This window comes from Pongo abelii, chromosome 17 (assembly GCF_028885655.2).
Source record: "Pongo abelii isolate AG06213 chromosome 17, NHGRI_mPonAbe1-v2.0_pri, whole genome shotgun sequence".
NCBI lineage: Eukaryota > Metazoa > Chordata > Mammalia > Primates > Hominidae > Pongo > Pongo abelii.
In genome coordinates, this window is record NC_072002.2 from 22,435,927 (window position 1) to 22,441,926 (window position 6,000).

General features: G+C 46.7%; 1 non-coding gene across 1 annotated transcript; it reads right to left on the reverse strand.

Moving 5' to 3' along the window:
• Window positions 1–5,613: 5,613 nt before the first annotated feature.
• LOC112129989 (U7 small nuclear RNA) lies at window positions 5,614–5,675 on the reverse strand. The gene has a single exon (XR_002912313.1). It is a non-coding gene; the product is annotated as a U7 small nuclear RNA (small nuclear RNA).
• Between the last annotated feature and the right edge of the window lie 325 nt (window positions 5,676–6,000).

Below are 6,000 nucleotides of genomic sequence, written 5' to 3' on the forward strand. Positions count from 1 at the left end.
GCAACGTGCTTGTTCCAGGTCACACATCTAGGAGTTAGCCCACCCAGAATTCAAAGCCACATCCTGATTTCAAAGCCCAGTCTTGCCATTTATTATCCTCTAGGAGTAGGAACAGATCTAGCTGTGGAACACTCATTCATCCAGTCGGTCTTGTTACCTGTCAAATGAGGATCATAATTCCCACCCCACTAGTGTGTGGTAAGGATTAGATGCATCCATGTGTGGACATTACGGTTTACTAGTATCTTTAATCCATTCCTCCTATCACTAGCTAAGGCTAGCCAGATAACTATCCCTTAGCATCTTTTTTTCTTTTCTTTTCTTTTCTTTTCTTTCTTTCCTTTTCTTTCTTTTCTTTCCTTCTCTTTCTTTTTCTTTCTTTCTTTTTTCTTTCCTTCCTTCCTTCATTCCCTCTCTCTCTCTCTTCCTCCCTCCCTCCCTCCCTTCCTTTTCTTTTCTTTCTTTCTTTCTTTTTCTTGTTCTTACTCTATCGCCCAAGCTGGAGTGCTCACTACAACCTCTGCCTTCCGGGCTCAAGCAATCTTCCCATATCAGCCTCCCAAGTAGCTGGAACTACAGTCACGCACCACCATCCTGGGTTAATTTTTGTATTTTTAGTAGAGACAAGGTTTCACCACGTTGGCCAGGCTGGTCTCAAACTCCTGGGCTCAAGTGATCCACACTCCTCAGCCTCCCAAAGTGCGAAGATTGCAGGCATGAGCCACCCCGTCCAGCCTCTTAGCCTTTTCTTTTCTAAAATATTCTAGAGAGGAGACACTGCAACCACCCTCATCAATGGATTCCAGGATCTCTGAAAACTTTGTCAGGAATTATTTCGTAGATAGATCCTGACCCCAAACCTAGATGCTTAACACCATCATGATCACAATTATAATATTGAGCACTGATGGAGCATTTGCCTTGGGCTGTGGAGTGACTCATTTAGTCATGGACAGATACTATTACCATCATCTTCATTTTACTGTCAAGGGGACTGAGGCACAGGAGGATCGAGTAACTTGTCCAAGAACACACAGCTAGGAAGTAACAGCTGCAGTCAGAAACCAGGCAGTCTGGCTGGAAGACCAGAGCTCTTACAATATGCCGAATTTGGTTCTGTCTACTTGATTGCTTAAATTGGGGGAGCTTTCGTGATTAATATTCATCACTTTGCCTAAAGGCAGAGACTATCCGTTGACTTGCTACAATGTATCACAGAGCCACTATTTTAGCAGATCCCAAATTTAAGGCAGATCTGATTTCTTCTTACCAGTTCTTTCACTGTTGTTTGTTTGTTTGTTTTTTTGTTTTGAGACAGAGTCTTGCTTTGTCACCCAGGCTGCAGTGCAGTGGTGTGATCTCGGCTCACTGCAACCTCTGCCTCCCAGGTTCAAGCAGTTCTCGTGCCTCAGCCTCCCTTGTAGCTGGGACTACAGGCACCCACCACCACGCCTGGCTAATTTTTTGTATACTTAGTAGAGACGGGGTTTCACCATGTTGGCCAAGCTGGTCTCAAACTCCTGACCTCAAGTGATCTACCTGCCTCAGCCTCCCAAAGTGCTGGGATTACAAGTGTGAGCCACCATGCCCAGCCTTCCACTAGTTTTAAACGACATTATTCATACAATTGTATATTTCATCATAGATTTTAAATGCAATGACTAAGTAAAATAGAGTACATAAGTGATTCCCATTATTTTACTATGAATCTTGGTACCATATTGTCTGCTTCAACCTGTAACTTTTGTGGGTTTTTTGTTTTGTTCTGTTTTTTTCCAGACAAGGTCTTGTTCTGTTGCTCAGGCTGGAGTGCAGTGGCATGATCATGGTTCGCTGCAGCCTTGACTCCTCAGCTCAAGTGATCCTCCTGCCCCAGTCTCCCAAGTAGCTGGAACTACAGTTACGTGCCACCATTCCAGCTAATTAAAAAAAAAAAAAAAATGTTTTTAGAGACGGGCTCTTGCTATGTTGTTCAGGCTGGTCTCGAACTTCTGGACTCAACCATCCATCCCACTGAAGCCTTCTGAGTCACTGTGATTACAGACATGCGTCATCACACCCAGCCAACCCTGAGACACTTACATTGCATTTTTTCCTAAATAGCAAACTCCAAATAAACTGGAGACTTATTTTTTCAACCTATCTTTTCATATCTCTGTAAAGATTGTCTGAGCTACCTAACTCTCAATAATAGGAGAATGTACTGCATTTGATACTCTCAAAATCCATAACATTTCCAAAACCAAAGGCATGGATGTGTTTAAAGTTTTGTCCTTTCTTTTCTGGGATATGTGTGCAAGAGGCTATGTGTGGATTTTACATGATCATTCTCAGCTGTTTCTATTTACTCTCCTACAGATTATGAGGTCCTCAGGGGTAGGAAAGGATCTTTGTAAACCAGGAACTTAAATGAAGCATGTGCCCAATAAATATGTATTGAATTTAATTGAATTTTGGTTTTAAAAAAGTGTCATCATTTACAATAAGCATTTCCAATGAAAGCACATTGAGCAGGAGGCTGAGGAGATTGTGCGGCGTGGCGAGAGCTCGGTTCACTCGCTCCATGTCTGGACCACGTGGAGCATCCAGGTCTTCTCTTTTTGCCTTGTAGGAAGACTGAGTCCCAAATCAGGTAGCTCCTCGGAATAAAGACACTATTTAGTGGTGGAGCTGGACAGACGGAAAACTGTAATGAAATGAGAACAGACTTCAATCCCTGGACTATTACAACACAGTCTCAATGTTCTCTGCCTCTTCCCCTGCCACCCTCACCTTCAAATCTTTTTTTTTTTTTTTTTTTTTGAGATAGAGTCTTGCTCTTGTTGCCCAGGCTGGAGTGCAGTGACGTGATCTCAACTCACTGCAACCTCCGCCTCCCAGGTTCAAGAAATTCTCCTGCCTCAGCCTCCCAAGTAGATGGGATTACAGGCACCCCCCACCAGCCACCATGCCCGGCTAATTTTTGTATTTTTAATATTTCATGTTGGCCAGGCTGGTCTTGAACTCCTGACCTCATTTGATCCACCAGCGTTGGCCTCCCAAAGTGCTGGGATTACAGGCTTGAGCCACAGCATCCAGCCTCACCCTCAAATCTACTTCACACCCTGCTATTGGAATTCCACTGGGCGTCCAAGCCCTGGGGCAGATGTGGTCACTCCTCTGCAGCTTCCGCTCTGCAATTACACATCCACCCGGATGCACCTCCCTCAGTCTCACCATAGTGTGTTAAAATCATCTGCGTATTTCTCTGCTTCTCCCACTGGGCTAAAATAATTTCTCTTTTTTTAAAAAAAAAAAATTACGTCTCTCTCTGTGGTCCAGGCAGGCCAGAAGTGTAGTGGTGTGATCATAGCTCACCGCAGCCTTGAACTCCTGGGCTCAAAGGATCCTCCCCACTTCAGCCTCTTGTCCTGAGTAGCTGGAACTACAGGGGTGTGCCACCAAGCCTGACTCTTTTTTCTTTCTTCTTTCTTTTTCTTCTTCTTTCTTCTTTTTTTCCTCCTCCTCCTCCTTCTTCTTTTTTTGTAGAGACAGGGTCTTGCTTAGTTGCTCAGGCTGGTCTCAAATTCCTGGCTTCAAACAATCCTCCTACCTCAGCCTCTCAAAGTGCTGTCATTATGTGGAATTACAGTTATGAGCCACGGCACCAGACCTAAAATTATTCTGAAATCAAGAACTATGTTATTTTTCTTCTTGCTGTTTCCAGAGTCAGAAGCATAGTAGGTACACGATAAATAAATAAAGTTCATCCTAAAGTCCTATGCTGACAGATACATCTTCTTTAAGTCCATCTTCTATTCTCGTCTCTCCCTGTTCCTCACTCCGTGTCACCTCCCATGGTCCAGAGCTGGCTGCATCGTGCAGGAGTGTGTTGGAAAGGTAAACTCTCAGGCCCCGCTTCACACCCAGGATGCAGCATCTCTGGGGTGGGGCCCGGGAACTTGTGGTTTGACCAGCTCTCCGGGAGATGCTGACACTAAAGGAGACCCCTCCCTGTCCTGGGGCACTGGCCTCAGCCTACTTGAGCTATGGCGATTCCTGCACACACCCTCACCTTCTTCATCCCAGGCGCTGGTTCAGTTTCCTCCACCCAGAGAGCCCTGCTCTGTGCCGGTCCTGGAGGCATCCTCCTGGGAGGAGAGCAGAATACACAAGGCCCAGAAGCTGGAGGCTGGACTGTAGGGTCCCATGGCAAATGGCAAGAGTTGAGGCCGGAAAGGGAGACAGGAGCCACAGCTCATGGCACGAGTTGTCACATGAATTATAAAAGGCTTTATAATTCATGGTGAGCTCAGACAGATTTTAGAATTTGAGATTTGTGAGGCAAAACTGTTCAACTCAAGCTAGATCCAGGAAGTAGGCTTGGCCGTCTGTGGGAGGCCAAAGTCAAGTGGAGATGAAGATGGCGAAGCTGGAAAGGGCCTCCTTTCTGGTAAGGCTTCTGGCCTCCTCCCCACCTCAGGTTTAGAAGTGACTACTGGATGCCGTGGAGCTGTCCTCTGCCATAGCACCTATCACAATGCTGTGTATACTTCTGTCCCCTGAGGAAATGTCTTTGTTTGACTTTGTTGTGGGGGACACTCATGTATTTTTCATCTTTGTATTCCCAGTACCTGGAAAATATTAGGGACTTGACAACTTTTTTTTTCTTTCTTTTTTTTTTTTTTTTTTTTGAGACGGAGTCTCACTCTGTCGCCCAGGCTGGAATGCAATCGTGCAATCTCTTGTCACTGCAACCTCCGCCTCCAGGGTTCAAATGATTCTCTTGCCTCAGCCTCCCGAGTAGCTGGGATTACAAGTGCACACCACCACACCAGGCTAATTTTTGTGTTTTTAGTAGAGACGGGTTTCACCATATTGGCTAGGCTGGTCTCGAACTCCTGACCTCATGATCTGCCCTCCTCGGCCTGGTATTACAGGTGTGAGCCACCGTGCCTGGCCTTTTTTCTCTTTTTAAGAGGCAGGGTCAGCCTGGTGTGGTGGCTCATGCCTATAATCCCAGCACTTTGGGAGGCCGAGGAGGGGGGATCACTTGAGGTCAGGAGCTCGAGACCAGCCTGGCCAACATGGTGAAACCCCGTCTCCTACTAAAAATACAAAAATTAGTTGGGTGTGGTGGTGCGTGCCTGTAATCTCTGCTACTTGGGAGACTGAGGCATGAGAATTGCTTGAACCTGGGAGGCGGAGGTTGCAGTGAGCCAAGATTAAGCCACTGCACTCCAGCCTGGGTGACAGAGCAAGACTCTGTCTCAAAAAAAAAAAAAAAAAAGAGACAGGGTCTCACTCTGTCACCCAGGCTGGAGTGCAGTGGTGTGATCATAGCTCACTGCAGACTCAACCTCCAGGCCTCAAGTGATCCTCCCTTCTCAGCCTCCCAAGTAGCTGAGACCACAGGCACTATGCCCGGCTAATGAAAACAAAATATATTGTAGAGACAGGGTCTCGCTATGTTGCCCAGGCTGGTCTTGAACTCCTGGGCTCAAGCAGTTCTCCTGCCTTGGCCTCCCAAAGTGCTGGGACTACAGGTGAGAGCCACGGTGCTAGCCAGACAACTGTTTTTTGAATGAATGGGAATGACCTGCTCCTACTGCCTTTTTATTGTTTTTTCCCTTGGAGGATTTTCCAGTAAAAGCAAGAAGACCTGCTAGACAAATTTTAAAATAACTGTACCACTTCCACCTGGCTTTTGAGAAGAGAACAGGCAGTGTGGGGACAGGCAGAGGTGTCCTTCCAACCTGGGCTGCATGACAGTGGATAACCCGAGGAGTTCTGGCAAGCACTGATGCTTGGAAGCAGCGGTAGGGACTTTCCTTCAACTGGACTACAGTGTGGCCTGGGCATCAGGTTTTGAGAAGCTCCCTGGGGATTCCGGAATGCAGCGAAGTTTGGAAACCAGGGAGTAGAGGGAGCACGGGTAGGCAGGGAGGCCAGGCAAGAAGCTGTTGCTCTAGATAGGAGAGACATGGGCACCTGCCCAGAGCAGTAGGACGAAACCTGCTC